Raw genomic sequence first — 21,583 nt, 5'->3', positions numbered from 1 at the left:
AATCCTCCGTTCCCTGGTAAGTCTCTTCTGCACACTTTCCCGTTGAATGATGTCCTTTCAATAGAACAACGACCAGAACTGTGCGCAGTATTCCAAAAGTGCACCTATCAACATCTCGTGTAACAAGTTCTTGATGTTCCAACCCTTGTACTCCATGGTCTGAGCATTGAAGGCAAACACCTTCTTTACCTGGGCTGTGTACTGCAGGGAACAATGTGCCTGAAAGCCCAGTGAGAGGAGACTCTGACAGATGGGGGGGGGTGACACTCGTGAGCAGAACGTCGTTACGACAGAACAATAACAAAGGTCAGCCATTCGGCCCCTCAGTCAGCTTCTGCCCTTTGGTCACTTCACCCTGTTGTAAAAGTTTAACTGCACGTTTTCTGTTTCACTAAAGACATCTGTCTGGACTCCAGCGAGTGCTGTGTGGGAGAAAGCGAGGAAGGAGTCAGGATGAGGATGTGTGGGATACCGGGGTCAGAATGAGAATATGGGGATACAGGGGCCGGGATGAGGATATGGGGATACAGGGATCAGGGGGAGGATATGGGGATACAGGGATCAGGGGGAGGATATGGGGATACGGGGTCAGGATGAGGATGTGTGGGATACAGGGGTCAAGATGAGGATATAGGGATACAGTGGTCAGGATGAGGATGTGTGGGATACAGGGGTCAGGATGAGGATGTGTGGGATACAGGGGTCAAGATGAGGATATAGGGATACAGTGGTCAGGATGAGGATGTGTGGGATACAGGGGTCAGGATGAGGATGTGTGGGATACAGGGGTCAAGATGAGGATATAGGGATACAGTGGTCAGGATGAGGATGTGTGGGATACAGGGGTCAGGATGAGGATGTGTGGGATACAGGGGTCAGGATGTGGATATGGTGATACAGGGGTCATGATGAGGATGTGTGGGATACATTGATCAGGGTGAGGATATGGGGATACAGGGATCAGGGTGAGGATATGTGAATACAGGGATCAGTGTGAGGATATGGGGATACAGGGGTCAGGGTGAGGATATGGGGATACAGGGATCAGTGTGAGGATAGGGGGATACAAGGGTCAGGATGAGGATATGGGGATACAGGGGTCAGGATGAGGATATTGGGATACAGGGGTCAGGCTGAGGATGTGTGGGATACATGGGTCAGGATAAGGATATGGGGATACAGGGGTCAGGGTGAGGATATGGGGATACAGGGGTCAGGATGAGGATATGGGGATACAGGGGTCAGGATGAGCATATTGGGATACAGGGGTCAGGCTGAGGATGTGTGGGATACAGGGGTCAGGATGAGGATATTGGATACAGGGGTCAGGATGAGGATGGGTGGGATACAGGGGTCAAGATGAGGATATAGGGATACAGTGGTCAGGATGAGGATGTGTGGGATACAGGGGTCAGGATGTGGATATGGCGATACAGGGGTCATGATGAGGATGTGTGGGATACATTGATCAGGATGAGGATATAGGGATACATTGGTCAGGATGAGGATGTGTGGGATACATTGATCAGGATGTGGATATGGCGATACAGGGGTCATGATGAGGATGTGTGGGATACTTGATCAGGATGAGGGTATGGGGATACAGGGGTCAGGATGATGATATGGGAATCCGGTGGTCAGGGTGAGGATATGGGGATACAGGGATCAGGGTGAGGATATGGGGATACAGGGATCAGGGTGAGAGTGAGCATATGAGGGATACAGGGGTCAGGGTGGGGTTATAGGGATAGAGGGGTGAGGGTGTGGATATGGGGGATACAAGGGTCAGAGTGGGGATATGGGAGATACTTGGGTCAGGGTGAGGATATGGGGATACAGGGGTCAGGGTGAGCATAAGCGGGTACAGGGGTCAGAATGATGATATGGGGATACAGGGTCAAGCTGAGGATGTGTGGGATACAGGGGTCAGGGTAAGAATATGACGATACAGGGGTCAGGGTGGAGATATGTGAATACAGGGATCAGAGTGAGGTTATGGGGATACAGGGGTCAGTGTGAGGATATGGGGATACAGGGGTCAGGATGAGGATATGGGGATACAGGGATCAGTGTGAGGATATGGGGATACAGGGGTCAGGGTGAGGATATGGGGATACAGGGATCAGTGTGAGGATATGGGGATACAGGGGTCAGGGTGAGGATATGTGAATCCAGGGGTCAGGGTGAGGATATGTGAATACAGGGGTCAGGGTGAGGATATGGGAATACAGGGGTCAGGGTGAGGATATGTGAATACAGGGATCAGTGTGAGGATATGGGGATACAGGGGTCAGGGTGAGGATATGGGGATACAGGGATCAGTGTGAGGATATGTGAATACAGGGATCAGTGTGAGGATATGGGGATACAGGGGTCAGGGTGAGGATATGGGGATTCAGGGGTCAGGGTGAGCATAAGCGGGTACAAGGGTCAGGATGATGATATGGGGATACAGGGATCAGGGTGAGGATATGTGAATACAGGGGTCAGTGTGAGGATATGTGAATACAGGGATCAGTGTGAGGATATGGGGATACAGGGGTCAGTGTGAGGATATGTGAATACAGGGATCAGTGTGAGGATATGGGGATACAGGGGTCAGGGTGAGGATATGGGGATACAGGGGTCAGGGTGAGGATATGGGAATACAGGGATCAGTGTGAGGATATGGGGATACAGGGGTCAGGGTGAGGATATGGGGATACAGGGGTCAGGGTGAGGATATGGGGATACAGGGGTCAGGGTGAGGATATGGGAATACAGGAGTCAGGGTGAGGATATGGGGATACAGGGGTCAGGGTGAGGATATGTGAATACAGTGGTCAGGGTGAGCATAAGCGGGTACAGGGGTCAGAATGATGATATGGGGATACAGGGTCAAGCTGAGGATGTGTGGGATACAGGGGTCAGGGTAAGAATATGACGATACAGGGGTCAGGGTGGAGATATGTGAATACAGGGATCAGAGTGAGGTTATGGGGATACAGGGGTCAGTGTGAGGATATGGGGATACAGGGGTCAGGATGAGGATATGGGGATACAGGGATCAGTGTGAGGATATGGGGATACAGGGGTCAGGGTGAGGATATGTGAATACAGGGGTCAGGGTGAGGATATGTGAATACAGGGGTCAGGGTGAGGATATGAGGATACAGGGATCAGTGTGAGGATATTGGGATACAGGGGTCAGGGTGAGGATATGTGAATACAGGGGTCAGGGTGAGGATATGGGAATACAGGGGTCAGGGTGAGGATATGTGAATACAGGGATCAGTGTGAGGATATGGGGATACAGGGGTCAGGGTGAGGATATGGGGATACAGGGATCAGTGTGAGGATATGTGAATACAGGGATCAGTGTGAGGATATGGGGATACAGGGGTCAGGGTGAGGATATGGGGATACAGGGATCAGTGTGAGGATATGGGGATACAGGGGTCAGGGTGAGGATATGGGGATTCAGGGGTCAGGGTGAGCATAAGCGGGTACAAGGGTCAGGATGATGATATGGGGATACAGGGGTCAGGGTGAGGATATGTGAATACAGGGGTCAGTGTGAGGATATGTGAATACAGGGATCAGTGTGAGGATATGGGGATACAGGGGTCAGTGTGAGGATATGTGAATACAGGGATCAGTGTGAGGATATGGGGATACAGGGGTCAGGGTGAGGATATGGGGATACAGGGGTCAGGGTGAGGATATGGGAATACAGGGATCAGTGTGAGGATATGGGGATACAGGGGTCAGGGTGAGGATATGGGGATACAGGGGTCAGGGTGAGGATATGGGAATACAGGAGTCAGGGTGAGGATATGGGGATACAGGGGTCAGGGTGAGGATATGTGAATACAGTGGTCAGGGTGAGGATATGGGGATACAGGGGTCAGGGTGAGGATATGGGGATACAGGGGTCAGGGTGAGGATATGTGAATACAGGGGTCAGTGTGAGGATATGTGAATACAGGGATCAGTGTGAGGATATGGGGATACAGGGGTCAGTGTGAGGATATGTGAATACAGGGGTCAGTGTGAGGATATGTGAATACAGGGATCAGTGTGAGGATATGGGGATACAGGGGTCAGGGTGAGGATATGGGGATACAGGGGTCAGGGTGAGGATATGGGAATACAGGGATCAGTGTGAGGATATGGGGATACAGGGATCAGGGTGAGGATATGGGGATACAGGGGTCAGGGTGAGGATATGTGAATACAGGGGTCAGTGTGAGGATATGGGGATACAGGGGTCAGGGTGAGGATATGGGGATACAGGGGTCAGGGTGAGGATATGGGGATACAGGGGTCAGGGTGAGGATATGGGAATACAGGGATCAGTGTGAGGATATGGGGATACAGGGGTCAGGGTGAGGATATGGGGATACAGGGATCAGTGTGAGGATATGTGAATACAGGGATCAGTGTGAGGATATGGGGATACAGGGGTCAGGGTGAGGATATGGGGATACAGGGATCAGTGTGAGGATATGGGGATACAGGGGTCAGGGTGAGGATATGGGGATACAGGGATCAGGGTGAGCATAAGCGGGTACAAGGGTCAGGATGATGATATGGGGATACAGGGGTCAGGGTGAGGATATGTGAATACAGGGGTCAGTGTGAGGATATGTGAATACAGGGATCAGTGTGAGGATATGTGAATACAGGGATCAGTGTGAGGATATGGGGATACAGGGGTCAGGGTGAGGATATGGGGATACAGGGGTCAGGGTGAGGATATGGGAATACAGGGATCAGGGTGAGGATATGGGGATACAGGGGTCAGGGTGAGGATATGGGGATACAGGGGTCAGGGTGAGGATATGGGAATACAGGAGTCAGGGTGAGGATATGGGGATACAGGGGTCAGGGTGAGGATATGTGAATACAGGGGTCAGGGTGAGGATATGGGGATACAGGGGTCAGGGTGAGGATATGGTGATACAGGGGTCAGGGTGAGGATATGTGAATACAGGGGTCAGGGTGAGGATATGGGGATACAGGGGTCAGGGTGAGGATATGTGAATACAGGGGTCAGTGTGAGGATATGGGGATACAGCGGTCAGGGTGAGGATATGGGGATACAGGGGTCAGCGTGAGGATATGTGAATACAGGGATCAGTGTGAGGATATGGGGATACAGGGGTCAGGGTGAGGATATGGGGATACAGGGGTCAGGGTGAGGGTATGGGAATACAGGGATCAGTGTGAGGATATGGGGATACAGGGGTCAGGGTGAGGATATGGGGATACAGGGGTCAGGCTGAGGATATGGGAATACAGGAGTCAGGGTGAGGATATGGAGATACAGGGGTCAGGGTGAGGATATGTGAATACAGTGGTCAGGGTGAGGATATGGGGATACAGAGGTCAGGGTGAGGATATGGGGATACAGGGGTCAGGGTGAGGATATGTGAATACAGGGGTCAGTGTGAGGATATGGGGATACAGGGATCAGGGTGAGGATATGGGGATACAGGGGTCAGGGTGAGGATATGTGAATATAGGGGTCAGTGTGAGGATATGGGGATATAGGGGTCAGGGTGAGGATATGGGGATACAGGAGTCAGGGTGAGGATATGGAGATACAGGGGTCAGGGTGAGGATATGTGAATACAGTGGTCAGGGTGAGGATATGGGGATACAGAGGTCAGGGTGAGGATATGGGGATACAGGGGTCAGGGTGAGGATATGTGAATACAGGGGTCAGTGTGAGGATATGGGGATACAGGGATCAGGGTGAGGATATGGTGATACAGGGGTCAGGGTGAGGATATGTGAATATAGGGGTCAGTGTGAGGATATGGGGATATAGGGGTCAGTGTGAGGATATGTGAATATAGGGATCAGTGTGAGGATATGGGGATACAGGGGTCAGTGTGAGGATATGTGAATACAGGGATCAGTGTGAGGATATGGGGATACAGGGGTCAGGGTGAGGATATGGGGATACAGGGGTCAGGGTGAGGATATGGGAATACAGGGGTCAGGGTGAGGATATGGGGATACAGGGGTCAGGGTGAGGATATGGGGATACAGGGGTCAGGGTGAGGATATGGGAATACAGGAGTCAGGGTGAGGATATGGGGATACAGGGGTCAGGGTGAGGATATGTGAATACAGTGGTCAGGGTGAGCATAAGCGGGTACAAGGGTCAGAATGATGATATGGGGATACAGGGTCAAGCTGAGGATGTGTGGGATACAGGGGTCAGGGTAAGAATATGACGATACAGGGGTCAGGGTGGAGATATGTGAATACAGGGATCAGAGTGAGGTTATGGGGATACAGGGGTCAGTGTGAGGATATGGGGATACAGGGGTCAGGATGAGGATATGGGGATACAGGGATCAGTGTGAGGATATGGGGATACAGGGGTCAGGGTGAGGATATGTGAATACAGGGGTCAGGGTGAGGATATGTGAATACAGGGGTCAGGGTGAGGATATGAGGATACAGGGATCAGTGTGAGGATATTGGGATACAGGGGTCAGGGTGAGGATATTTGAATACAGGGGTCAGGGTGAGGATATGGGAATACAGGGGTCAGGGTGAGGATATGAGGATACAGGGATCAGTGTGAGGATATTGGGATACAGGGGTCAGGGTGAGGATATGTGAATACAGGGGTCAGGGTGAGGATATGGGAATACAGGGGTCAGGGTGAGGATATGTGAATACAGGGATCAGTGTGAGGATATGGGGATACAGGGGTCAGGGTGAGGATATGGGGATACAGGGGTCAGGGTGAGGATATGGGAATACAGGAGTCAGGGTGAGGATATGGGGATACAGGGGTCAGGGTGAGGATATGTGAATACAGTGGTCAGGGTGAGCATAAGCGGGTACAAGGGTCAGAATGATGATATGGGGATACAGGGTCAAGCTGAGGATGTGTGGGATACAGGGGTCAGGGTAAGAATATGACGATACAGTGGTCAGGGTGGAGATATGTGAATACAGGGATCAGAGTGAGGTTATGGGGATACAGGGGTCAGTGTGAGGATATGGGGATACAGGGGTCAGGATGAGGATATGGGGATACAGGGATCAGTGTGAGGATATGGGGATACAGGGGTCAGGGTGAGGATATGTGAATACAGGGGTCAGGGTGAGGATATGTGAATACAGGGGTCAGGGTGAGGATATGAGGATACAGGGATCAGTGTGAGGATATTGGGATACAGGGGTCAGGGTGAGGATATGTGAATACAGGGGTCAGGGTGAGGATATGGGAATACAGGGGTCAGGGTGAGGATATGTGAATAAAGGGATCAGTGTGAGGATATGGGGATACAGGGGTCAGGGTGAGGATATGGGGATACAGGGATCAGTGTGAGGATATGTGAATACAGGGATCAGTGTGAGGATATGGGGATACAGGGGTCAGGGTGAGGATATGGGGATACAGGGATCAGTGTGAGGATATGGGGATACAGGGGTCAGGGTGAGGATATGGGGATTCAGGGGTCAGGGTGAGCATAAGCGGGTACAAGGGTCAGGATGATGATATGGGGATACAGGGGTCAGGGTGAGGATATGTGAATACAGGGGTCAGTGTGAGGATATGTGAATACAGGGATCAGTGTGAGGATATGGGGATACAGGGGTCAGTGTGAGGATATGTGAATACAGGGATCAGTGTGAGGATATGGGGATACAGGGGTCAGGGTGAGGATATGGGGATACAGGGGTCAGGGTGAGGATATGGGAATACAGGGATCAGTGTGAGGATATGGGGATACAGGGGTCAGGGTGAGGATATGGGGATACAGGGGTCAGGGTGAGGATATGGGAATACAGGAGTCAGGGTGAGGATATGGGGATACAGGGGTCAGGGTGAGGATATGTGAATACAGTGGTCAGGGTGAGGATATGGGGATACAGGGGTCAGGGTGAGGATATGGGGATACAGGGGTCAGGGTGAGGATATGTGAATACAGGGGTCAGTGTGAGGATATGTGAATACAGGGATCAGTGTGAGGATATGGGGATACAGGGGTCAGTGTGAGGATATGTGAATACAGGGGTCAGTGTGAGGATATGTGAATACAGGGATCAGTGTGAGGATATGGGGATACAGGGGTCAGGGTGAGGATATGGGGATACAGGGGTCAGGGTGAGGATATGGGAATACAGGGATCAGTGTGAGGATATGGGGATACAGGGATCAGGGTGAGGATATGGGGATACAGGGGTCAGGGTGAGGATATGTGAATACAGGGGTCAGTGTGAGGATATGGGGATACAGGGGTCAGGGTGAGGATATGGGGATACAGGGGTCAGGGTGAGGATATGGGAATACAGGGATCAGTGTGAGGATATGGGGATACAGGGGTCAGGGTGAGGATATGGGGATACAGGGATCAGTGTGAGGATATGTGAATACAGGGATCAGTGTGAGGATATGGGGATACAGGGGTCAGGGTGAGGATATGGGGATACAGGGATCAGTGTGAGGATATGGGGATACAGGGGTCAGGGTGAGGATATGGGGATACAGGGATCAGGGTGAGCATAAGCGGGTACAAGGGTCAGGATGATGATATGGGGATACAGGGGTCAGGGTGAGGATATGTGAATACAGGGGTCAGTGTGAGGATATGTGAATACAGGGATCAGTGTGAGGATATGTGAATACAGGGATCAGTGTGAGGATATGGGGATACAGGGGTCAGGGTGAGGATATGGGGATACAGGGGTCAGGGTGAGGATATGGGAATACAGGGATCAGGGTGAGGATATGGGGATACAGGGGTCAGGGTGAGGATATGGGGATACAGGGGTCAGGGTGAGGATATGGGAATACAGGAGTCAGGGTGAGGATATGGGGATACAGGGGTCAGGGTGAGGATATGTGAATACAGGGGTCAGGGTGAGGATATGGGGATACAGGGGTCAGGGTGAGGATATGGGGATACAGGGGTCAGGGTGAGGATATGTGAATACAGGGGTCAGGGTGAGGATATGGGGATACAGGGGTCAGGGTGAGGATATGTGAATACAGGGGTCAGTGTGAGGATATGGGGATACAGCGGTCAGGGTGAGGATATGGGGATACAGGGGTCAGCGTGAGGATATGTGAATACAGGGATCAGTGTGAGGATATGGGGATACAGGGGTCAGGGTGAGGATATGGGGATACAGGGGTCAGGGTGAGGGTATGGGAATACAGGGATCAGTGTGAGGATATGGGGATACAGGGGTCAGGGTGAGGATATGGGGATACAGGGGTCAGGCTGAGGATATGGGAATACAGGAGTCAGGGTGAGGATATGGAGATACAGGGGTCAGGGTGAGGATATGTGAATACAGTGGTCAGGGTGAGGATATGGGGATACAGAGGTCAGGGTGAGGATATGGGGATACAGGGGTCAGGGTGAGGATATGTGAATACAGGGGTCAGTGTGAGGATATGGGGATACAGGGATCAGGGTGAGGATATGGGGATACAGGGGTCAGGGTGAGGATATGTGAATATAGGGGTCAGTGTGAGGATATGGGGATATAGGGGTCAGGGTGAGGATATGGGGATACAGGGGTCAGGGTGAGGATATGGGAATACAGGGGTCAGTGTGAGGATATAGGGATACAGGGGTCAGGGTGAGGATATGGGGATACAGGGGTCAGGGTGAGGATATGTGAATACAGGGGTCAGTGTGAGGATATGGGGATACAGGGGTCAGGGTGAGGATATGGGGATTCAGGGGTCAGGGTGAGCATATGCGGGTACAAGGGTCAGGATGATGAGATGGGGATACAGGGGTCAGGGTGAGGATATGTGAATACAGGGGTCAGTGTGAGGATATGTGAATACAGGGATCAGTGTGAGGATATGGGGATACAGGGGTCAGTGTGAGGATATGTGAATACAGGGATCAGTGTGAGGATATGGGGATACAGGTGTCAGGGTGAGGATATGGGGATACAGGGGTCAGGGTGAGGATATGGGAATACAGGGATCAGTGTGAGGATATGGGGATACAGGGGTCAGGGTGAGGATATGGGGATACAGAGGTCAGGGTGAGGATATGGGAATACAGGAGTCAGGGTGAGGATATGGGGATACAGGGGTCAGGGTGAGGATATGTGAATACAGTGGTCAGGGTGAGGATATGGGGATACAGGGTTCAGGGTGAGGATATGGGGATACAGGGGTCAGGGTGAGGATATGTGAATACAGGGGTCAGGGTGAGGATATGTGAATACAGGGGTCAGTGTGAGGATATGGGGATATAGGGGTGAGTGTGAGGATATGGGGATATAGGGGTCAGGGTGAGGATATGGGGATACAGGGGTCAGGGTGAGGATATGGGAATACAGGGGTCAGTGTGGGGTAATAGGGATACAGGGGTCAGGGTGAGGATATGGGGATACAGGGGTCAGGGTGAGGATATGTGAATACAGGGGTCAGTGTGAGGATATGGGGATACAGGGGTCAGGGTGAGGATATGGGGATTCAGGGGTCAGGCTGAGGATGTGTGGGATACATGGGTCAGGATAAGGATATGGGGATACAGGGGTCAGGGTGAGGATATGTGAATACAGGGGTCAGTGTGAGGATATGTGAATACAGGGATCAGTGTGAGGATATGGGGATACAGGGGTCAGTGTGAGGATATGTGAATACGGATCAGTGTGAGGATATGGGGATACAGGTGTCAGGGTGAGGATATGGGGATACAGGAGTCAGGGTGAGGATATGGGAATACAGGGATCAGTGTGAGGATATGGGGATACAGGGGTCAGGGTGAGGATATGGGGATACAGGGGTCAGGGTGAGGATATGGGAATACAGGAGTCAGGGTGAGGATATGGGGATACAGGGATCAGTGTGAGGATATGGGGATACAGGGGTCAGGGTGAGGATATGGGAATACAGGACTCAGGGTGAGGATATGGGGATACAGGGGTCAGGGTGAGCATAAGCGGGTACAAGGGTCAGGATGATGATATGGGGATACAGGGGTCAGGGTGAGGATATGTGAATATAGGGGCCAGTGTGAGGATATGGGGATTCAGGGGTCAGGGTGAGGATATGTGAATACAGGGGTCAGGGTGAGGATATGTGAATACAGGGGTCAGGGTGAGGATATGGGGATACAGGGATCAGTGTGAGGATATGGGGATACAGGGGTCAGGGTGAGGATATGGGGATACAGGGGTCAGGGTGAGGATATGTGAATACAGTGGTCAGGGTGAGGATACGGGGATACAGGGGTCAGGGTGAGGATATGGGGATACAGGGGTCAGGTTGAGGATATGTGAATACAGGGGTCAGTGTGAGGATATGTGAATACAGGGATCAGTGTGAGGATATGGGGATACAGGGGTCAGGGTGAGGATATGGGGATACAGGGGTCAGGGTGAGGATATGTGAATACAGTGGTCAGGGTGACGATACGGGGATACAGGGGTCAGGGTGAGGATATGGGGATACAGGGGTCAGTGTGAGGATATGTGAATACAGGGGTCAGTGTGAGGATATGTGAATACAGGGATCAGTGTGAGGATATGGGGATACAGGGGTCAGGGTGAGGATATGGGGATACAGGGGTCAGGGTGAGGATATGGGAATACAGGGATCAGTGTGAGGATATGGGGATACAGGGGTCAGGGTGAGGATATGGGGATAGAGGGGTCAGGGTGAGGGTATGGGAATACAGGAGTCAGGGTGAGGATATGGGGATACAGGGGTCAGGGTGAGGATATGTGAATACAGTGGTCAGGGTGAGCATAAGCGGGTACAGGGGTCAGAATGATGATATGGGGATACAGGGTCAAGCTGAGGATGTGTGGGATACAGGGGTCAGGGTAAGAATATGACGATACAGGGGTCAGGGTGGAGATATGTGAATACAGGGATCAGAGTGAGGTTATGGGGATACAGGGGTCAGTGTGAGGATATGGGGATACAGGGGTCAGGATGAGGATATGGGGATACAGGGATCAGTGTGAGGATATGGGGATACAGGGGTCAGGGTGAGGATATGTGAATACAGGTGTCAGGGTGAGGATATGGGGATACAGGGATCAGTGTGAGGATATGGGGATACAGGGGTCAGGGTGAGGATATGTGAATACAGGGGTCAGGGTGAGGATATGTGAATACAGGGGTCAGGGTGAGGATATGGGAATACAGGGGTCAGGGTGAGGATATGTGAATACAGGGATCAATGTGAGGATATGGGGATACAGGGATCAGTGTGAGGATATGTGAATACAGGGATCAGTGTGAGGATATGGGGATACAGGGGTCAGGGTGAGGATATGGGGATACAGGGATCAGTGTGAGGATATGGGGATACAGGGGTCAGGGTGAGGATATGGGGATTCAGGGGTCAGGGTGAGCATAAGCGGGTACAAGGGTCAGGATGATGATATGGGGATTCAGGGGTCAGGGTGAGGATATGTGAATACAGGGGTCAGTGTGAGGATATGTGAATACAGGGATCAGTGTGAGGATATGGGGATACAGGGGTCAGTGTGAGGATATGTGAATACAGGGATCAGTGTGAGGATATGTGGATACATGGGTCAGGGTGAGGATATGGGGATACAGGGGTCAGGGTGAGGATATGGGAATACAGGGATCAGTGTGAGGATATGGGGATACAGGGGTCAGGGTGAGGATATGGGGATACAGGGATCAGTGTGAGGATATGGGGATACAGGGGTCAGGGTGAGGATATGTGAATACAGGGGTCAGGGTGAGGATATGTGAATACAGGGGTCAGGGTGAGGATATGGGAATACAGGGGTCAGGGTGAGGATATGTGAATACAGGGATCAATGTGAGGATATGGGGATACAGGGATCAGTGTGAGGATATGTGAATACAGGGATCAGTGTGAGGATATGGGGATACAGGGGTCAGGGTGAGGATATGGGGATACAGGGATCAGTGTGAGGATATGGGGATACAGGGGTCAGGGTGAGGATATGGGGATTCAGGGGTCAGGGTGAGCATAAGCGGGTACAAGGGTCAGGATGATGATATGGGGATTCAGGGGTCAGGGTGAGGATATGTGAATACAGGGGTCAGTGTGAGGATATGTGAATACAGGGATCAGTGTGAGGATATGGGGATACAGGGGTCAGTGTGAGGATATGTGAATACAGGGATCAGTGTGAGGATATGTGGATACATGGGTCAGGGTGAGGATATGGGGATACAGGGGTCAGGGTGAGGATATGGGAATACAGGGATCAGTGTGAGGATATGGGGATACAGGGGTCAGGGTGAGGATATGGGGATACAGGGGTCAGGGTGAGGGTATGGGAATACAGGAGTCAGGGTGAGGATATGGGGATACAGGGGTCAGGGTGAGGATATGTGAATACAGTGGTCAGGGTGAGGATATGGGGATACAGGGGTCAGGGTGAGGATATGGGGATACAGGGGGCAGTGTGAGGATATGTGAATACAGGGGTCAGTGTGAGGATATGTGAATACAGGGATCAGTGTGAGGATATGGGTATACAGGGGTCAGTGTGAGGATATGTGAATACAGGGGTCAGTGTGAGGATATGTGAATACAGGGATCAGTGTGAGGATATGGGGATACAGGGGTCAGGGTGAGGATATGGGGATACAGGGGTCAGGGTGAGGATATGGGAATACAGGGATCAGTGTGAGCATATGGGGATACAGGGGTCAGGGTGAGGATATGGGGATACAGGGGTCAGGGTGAGGATATGGGAATACAGGAGTCAGGGTGAGGATATGGGGATACAGGGGTCAGCGTGAGGATATGTGAATACAGTGGTCAGGGTGAGGATATGGGGATACAGGGGTCAGGCTGCGGATATGGGGATACAGGGGTCAGGGTGAGGATATGTGAATACAGGGGTCAGTGTGAGGATATGGGGATACAGGGATCAGGGTGAGGATATGGGGATACAGGGATCAGGGTGAGGATATGGGGATACAGGGGTCAGGGTGAGGATATGTGAATACAGGGGTCAGTGTGAGGATATGGGGATACAGGGGTCAGGGTGAGGATATGGGAATACAGGGGTCAGGGTGAGGATATGTGAATACAGGGATCAGTGTGAGGATATGGGGATACAGGGGTCAGGGTGAGGATATGGGGATACAGGGGTCAGGGTGAGGATATGGGAATACAGGGATCAGTGTGAGGATATGGGGATACAGGGGTCAGGGTGAGGATATAGGGATACAGGGGTCAGGGTGAGGATATGGGAATACAGGAGTCAGGGTGAGGATATGGAGATACAGGGGTCAGGGTGAGGATATGTGAATACAGTGGTCAGGGTGAGGATATGGGGTACAGGGGTCAGGGTGAGGATATGGGGATACAGGGGTCAGGGTGAGGATATGTGAATACAGGGGTCAGTGTGAGGATATGGGGATACAGGGATCAGGGTGAGGATATGGGGATACAGGGGTCAGGGTGAGGATATGTGAATACAGGGGTCAGTGTGAGGATATGGGGATACAGGGGTCAGGGTGAGGATATGGGGATACAGGGGTCAGGGTGAGGATATGTGAATACAGGGGTCAGTGTGAGGATATGTGAATACAGGGGTCAGTGTGAGGATATGTGAATACAGGGATCAGTGTGAGGATATGGGGATACAGGGGTCAGGGTGAGGATATGGGGATTCAGGGGTCAGGGTGAGCATAAGCGGGTACAAGGGTCAGGATGATGATATGGGGATACAGGGATCAGGGTGAGGATATGTGAATACAGGGGTCAGTGTGAGGATATGTGAATACAGGGATCAGTGTGAGGATATGGGGATACAGGGGTCAGTGTGAGGATATGTGAATACAGGGATCAGTGTGAGGATATGGGGATACAGGGGTCAGGGTGAGGATATGGGGATACAGGGGTCAGGGTGAGGATATGGGAATACAGGGATCAGTGTGAGGATATGGGGATACAGGGGTCAGGGTGAGGATATGGGGATACAGGGGTCAGGGTGAGGATATGGGGATACAGGGGTCAGGGTGAGGATATGGGAATACAGGAGTCAGGGTGAGGATATGGGGATACAGGGGTCAGGGTGAGGATATGTGAATACAGTGGTCAGGGTGAGCATAAGCGGGTACAGGGGTCAGAATGATGATATGGGGATACAGGGTCAAGCTGAGGATGTGTGGGATACAGGGGTCAGGGTAAGAATATGACGATACAGGGGTCAGGGTGGAGATATGTGAATACAGGGATCAGAGTGAGGTTATGGGGATACAGGGGTCAGTGTGAGGATATGGGGATACAGGGGTCAGGATGAGGATATGGGGATACAGGGATCAGTGTGAGGATATGGGGATACAGGGGTCAGGGTGAGGATATGTGAATACAGGGGTCAGGGTGAGGATATGTGAATACAGGGGTCAGGGTGAGGATATGAGGATACAGGGATCAGTGTGAGGATATTGGGATACAGGGGTCAGGGTGAGGATATGTGAATACAGGGGTCAGGGTGAGGATATGGGAATACAGGGGTCAGGGTGAGGATATGTGAATACAGGGATCAGTGTGAGGATATGGGGATACAGGGGTCAGGGTGAGGATATGGGGATACAGGGATCAGTGTGAGGATATGTGAATACAGGGATCAGTGTGAGGATATGGGGATACAGGGGTCAGGGTGAGGATATGGGGATACAGGGATCAGTGTGAGGATATGGGGATACAGGGGTCAGGGTGAGGATATGGGGATTCAGGGGTCAGGGTGAGCATAAGCGGGTACAAGGGTCAGGATGATGATATGGGGATACAGGGGTCAGGGTGAGGATATGTGAATACAGGGGTCAGTGTGAGGATATGTGAATACAGGGATCAGTGTGAGGATATGGGGATACAGGGGTCAGTGTGAGGATATGTGAATACAGGGATCAGTGTGAGGATATGGGGATACAGGGGTCAGGGTGAGGATATGGGGATACAGGGTTCAGGGTGAGGATATGGGAATACAGGGATCAGTGTGAGGATATGGGGATACAGGGGTCAGGGTGAGGATATGGGGATACAGGGGTCAGGGTGAGGATATGGGAATACAGGAGTCAGGGTGAGGATATGGGGATACAGGGGTCAGGGTGAGGATATGTGAATACAGTGGTCAGGGTGAGGATATGGGGATACAGGGGTCAGGGTGAGGATATGGGGATACAGGGGTCAGGGTGAGGATATGTGAATACAGGGGTCAGTGTGAGGATATGTGAATACAGGGATCAGTGTGAGGATATGGGGATACAGGGGTCAGTGTGAGGATATGTGAATACAGGGGTCAGTGTGAGGATATGTGAATACAGGGATCAGTGTGAGGATATGGGGATACAGGGGTCAGGGTGAGGATATGGGGATACAGGGGTCAGGGTGAGGATATGGGAATACAGGGATCAGTGTGAGGATATGGGGATACAGGGATCAGGGTGAGGATATGGGGATACAGGGGTCAGGGTGAGGATATGTGAATACAGGGGTCAGTGTGAGGATATGGGGATACAGGGGTCAGGGTGAGGATATGGGGATACAGGGGTCAGGGTGAGGATATGGGGATACAGGGGTCAGGGTGAGGATATGGGAATACAGGGATCAGTGTGAGGATATGGGGATACAGGGGTCAGGGTGAGGATATGGGGATACAGGGATCAGTGTGAGGATATGTGAATACAGGGATCAGTGTGAGGATATGGGGATACAGGGGTCAGGGTGAGGATATGGGGATACAGGGATCAGTGTGAGGATATGGGGATACAGGGGTCAGGGTGAGGATATGGGGATACAGGGATCAGGGTGAGCATAAGCGGGTACAAGGGTCAGGATGATGATATGGGGATACAGGAGTCAGGGTGAGGATATGTGAATACAGGGGTCAGTGTGAGGATATGTGAATACAGGGATCAGTGTGAGGATATGTGAATACAGGGATCAGTGTGAGGATATGGGGATACAGGGGTCAGGGTGAGGATATGGGGATACAGGGGTCAGGGTGAGGATATGGGAATACAGGGATCAGGGTGAGGATATGGGGATACAGGGGTCAGGGTGAGGATATGGGGATACAGGGGTCAGGGTGAGGATATGGGCATACAGGAGTCAGGGTGAGGATATGGGGATACAGGGGTCAGGGTCAGGATATGTGAATACAGGGGTCAGGGTGAGGATATGGGGATACAGGGGTCAGGGTGAGGATATGGGGATACAGGGGTCAGGGTGAGGATATGTGAATACAGGGGTCAGGGTGAGGATATGGGGATACAGGGGTCAGGGTGAGGATATGTGAATACAGGGGTCAGTGTGAGGATATGGGGATACAGCGGTCAGGGTGAGGATATGGGGATACAGGGGTCAGCGTGAGGATATGTGAATACAGGGATCAGTGTGAGGATATGGGGATACAGGGGTCAGGGTGAGGATATGGGAATACAGGAGTCAGGGTGAGGATATGGAGATACAGGGGTCAGGGTGAGGATATGTGAATACAGTGGTCAGGGTGAGGATATGGGGATACAGAGGTCAGGGTGAGGATATGGGGATACAGGGGTCAGGGTGAGGATATGTGAATACAGGGGTCAGTGTGAGGATATGGGGATACAGGGATCAGGGTGAGGATATGGGGATACAGGGGTCAGGGTGAGGATATGTGAATATAGGGGTCAGTGTGAGGATATGGGGATATAGGGGTCAGGGTGAGGATATGGGGATACAGGAGTCAGGGTGAGGATATGGAGATACAGGGGTCAGGGTGAGGATATGTGAATACAGTGGTCAGGGTGAGGATATGGGGATACAGAGGTCAGGGTGAGGATATGGGGATACAGGGGTCAGGGTGAGGATATGTGAATACAGGGGTCAGTGTGAGGATATGGGGATACAGGGATCAGGGTGAGGATATGGTGATACAGGGGTCAGGGTGAGGATATGTGAATATAGGGGTCAGTGTGAGGATATGGGGATATAGGGGTCAGTGTGAGGATATGTGAATATAGGGATCAGTGTGAGGATATGGGGATACAGGGGTCAGTGTGAGGATATGTGAATACAGGGATCAGTGTGAGGATATGGGGATACAGGGGTCAGGGTGAGGATATGGGGATACAGGGGTCAGGGTGAGGATATGGGAATACAGGGATCAGTGTGAGGATATGGGGATACAGGGGTCAGGGTGAGGATATGGGGATACAGGGGTCAGGGTGAGGATATGGGGATACAGGGGTCAGGGTGAGGATATTGGAATACAGGAGTCAGGGTGAGGATATGGGGATACAGGGGTCAGGGTGAGGATATGTGAATACAGTGGTCAGGGTGAGCATAAGCGGGTACAAGGGTCAGAATGATGATATGGGGATACAGGGTCAAGCTGAGGATGTGTGGGATACAGGGGTCAGGGTAAGAATATGACGATACAGGGGTCAGGGTGGAGATATGTGAATACAGGGATCAGAGTGAGGTTATGGGGATACAGGGGTCAGTGTGAGGATATGGGGATACAGGGGTCAGGATGAGGATATGGGGATACAGGGATCAGTGTGAGGATATGGGGATACAGGGGTCAGGGTGAGGATATGTGAATACAGGGGTCAGGGTGAGGATATGTGAATACAGGGGTCAGGGTGAGGATATGAGGATACAGGGATCAGTGTGAGGATATTGGGATACAGGGGTCAGGGTGAGGATATGTGAATACAGGGGTCAGGGTGAGGATATGGGAATACAGGGGTCAGGGTGAGGATATGTGAATACAGGGATCAGTGTGAGGATATGGGGATACAGGGGTCAGGGTGAGGATATGGGGATACAGGGATCAGTGTGAGGATATGTGAATACAGGGATCAGTGTGAGGATATGGGGATACAGGGGTCAGGGTGAGGATATGGGGATACAGGGATCAGTGTGAGGATATGGGGATACAGGGGTCAGGGTGAGGATATGGGGATTCAGGGGTCAGGGTGAGCATAAGCGGGTACAAGGGTCAGGATGATGATATGGGGATACAGGGGTCAGGGTGAGGATATGTGAATACAGGGGTCAGTGTGAGGATATGTGAATACAGGGATCAGTGTGAGGATATGGGGATACAGGGGTCAGTGTGAGGATATGTGAATACAGGGATCAGTGTGAGGATATGGGGATACAGGGGTCAGGGTGAGGATATGGGGATACAGGGGTCAGGGTGAGGATATGGGAATACAGGGATCAGTGTGAGGATATGGGGATACAGGGGTCAGGGTGAGGATATGGGGATACAGGCGTCAGGGTGAGGATATGGGAATACAGGAGTCAGGGTGAGGATATGGGGATACAGGGGTCAGGGTGAGGATATGTGAATACAGTGGTCAGGGTGAGGATATGGGGATACAGGGGTCAGGGTGAGGATATGGGGATACAGGGGTCAGGGTGAGGATATGTGAATACAGGGGTCAGTGTGAGGATATGTGAATACAGGGATCAGTGTGAGGATATGGGGATACAGGGGTCAGTGTGAGGATATGTGAATACAGGGGTCAGTGTGAGGATATGTGAATACAGGGATCAGTGTGAGGATATGGGGATACAGGGGTCAGGGTGAGGATATGGGGATACAGGGGTCAGGGTGAGGATATGGGAATACAGGGATCAGTGTGAGGATATGGGGATACAGGGATCAGGGTGAGGATATGGGGATACAGGGGTCAGGGTGAGGATATGTGAATACAGGGGTCAGTGTGAGGATATGGGGATACAGGGGTCAGGGTGAGGATATGGGGATACAGGGGTCAGGGTGAGGATATGGGAATACAGGGATCAGTGTGAGGATATGGGGATACAGGGGTCAGGGTGAGGATATGGGGATACAGGGATCAGTGTGAGGATATGTGAATACAGGGATCAGTGTGAGGATATGGGGATACAGGGGTCAGGGTGAGGATATGGGGATACAGGGATCAGTGTGAGGATATTGGGATACAGGGGTCAGGGTGAGGATATGGGGATACAGGGATCAGGGTGAGCATAAGCGGGTACAAGGGTCAGGATGATGATATGGGGATACAGGGGTCAGGGTGAGGATATGTGAATACAGGGGTCAGTGTGAGGATATGTGAATACAGGGATCAGTGTGAGGATATGTGAATACAGGGATCAGTGTGAGGATATGGGGATACAGGGGTCAGGGTGAGGATATGGGGATACAGGGGTCAGGGTGAGGATATGGGAATACAGGGATCAGGGTGAGGATATGGGGATACAGGGGTCAGGGTGAGGATATGGGGATACAGGGGTCAGGGTGAGGATATGGGAATACAGGAGTCAGGGTGAGGATATGGGGATACAGGGGTCAGGGTGAGGATATGTGAATACAGGGGTCAGGGTGAGGATATGGGGATACAGGGGTCAGGGTGAGGATATGGGGATACAGGGGTCAGGGTGAGGATATGTGAATACAGGGGTCAGGGTGAGGATATGGGGATACAGGGGTCAGGGTGAGGATATGTGAATACAGGGGTCAGTGTGAGGATATGGGGATACAGCGGTCAGGGTGAGGATATGGGGATACAGGGGTCAGCGTGAGGATATGTGAATACAGGGATCAGTGTGAGGATATGGGGATACAGGGGTCAGGGTGAGGATATGGGGATACAGGGGTCAGGGTGAGGGTATGGGAATACAGGGATCAGTGTGAGGATATGGGGATACAGGGGTCAGGGTGAGGATATGGGGATACAGGGGTCAGGCTGAGGATATGGGAATACAGGAGTCAGGGTGAGGATATGGAGATACAGGGGTCAGGGTGAGGATATGTGAATACAGTGGTCAGGGTGAGGATATGGGGATACAGAGGTCAGGGTGAGGATATGGGGATACAGGGGTCAGGGTGAGGATATGTGAATACAGGGGTCAGTGTGAGGATATGGGGATACAGGGATCAGGGTGAGGATATGGGGATACAGGGGTCAGGGTGAGGATATGTGAATATAGGGGTCAGTGTGAGGATATGGGGATATAGGGGTCAGGGTGAGGATATGGGGATACAGGGGTCAGGGTGAGGATATGGGAATACAGGGGTCAGTGTGAGGATATAGGGATACAGGGGTCAGGGTGAGGATATGGGGATACAGGGGTCAGGGTGAGGATATGTGAATACAGGGGTCAGTGTGAGGATATGGGGATACAGGGGTCAGGGTGAGGATATGGGGATTCAGGGGTCAGGGTGAGCATATGCGGGTACAAGGGTCAGGATGATGAGATGGGGATACAGGGGTCAGGGTGAGGATATGTGAATACAGGGGTCAGTGTGAGGATATGTGAATACAGGGATCAGTGTGAGGATATGGGGATACAGGGGTCAGTGTGAGGATATGTGAATACAGGGATCAGTGTGAGGATATGGGGATACAGGTGTCAGGGTGAGGATATGGGGATACAGGGGTCAGGGTGAGGATATGGGAATACAGGGATCAGTGTGAGGATATGGGGATACAGGGGTCAGGGTGAGGATATGGGGATACAGGGGTCAGGGTGAGGATATGGGAATACAGGAGTCAGGGTGAGGATATGGGGATACAGGGGTCAGGGTGAGGATATGTGAATACAGTGGTCAGGGTGAGGATATGGGGATACAGGGTTCA

The 21,583-nt window shown here is 51.8% G+C and overlaps 1 protein-coding gene across 1 annotated transcript in view; it reads left to right on the top strand.

The window, feature by feature from the left end:
- The window catches only part of LOC140458975 (ETS domain-containing transcription factor ERF-like), a 56,441-nt gene that overhangs the window by 23,688 nt on the left and 11,170 nt on the right, over positions 1–21,583 (top strand). The window lies entirely within an intron of this gene.

Source organism: Chiloscyllium punctatum, chromosome 34, assembly GCF_047496795.1.
Source record: "Chiloscyllium punctatum isolate Juve2018m chromosome 34, sChiPun1.3, whole genome shotgun sequence".
Taxonomy (NCBI): Eukaryota; Metazoa; Chordata; class Chondrichthyes; order Orectolobiformes; family Hemiscylliidae; genus Chiloscyllium; species Chiloscyllium punctatum.
The sequence above is the reverse complement of the archived record's forward strand: the minus strand, read 5'-3'. Positions and strand labels throughout refer to the sequence as shown.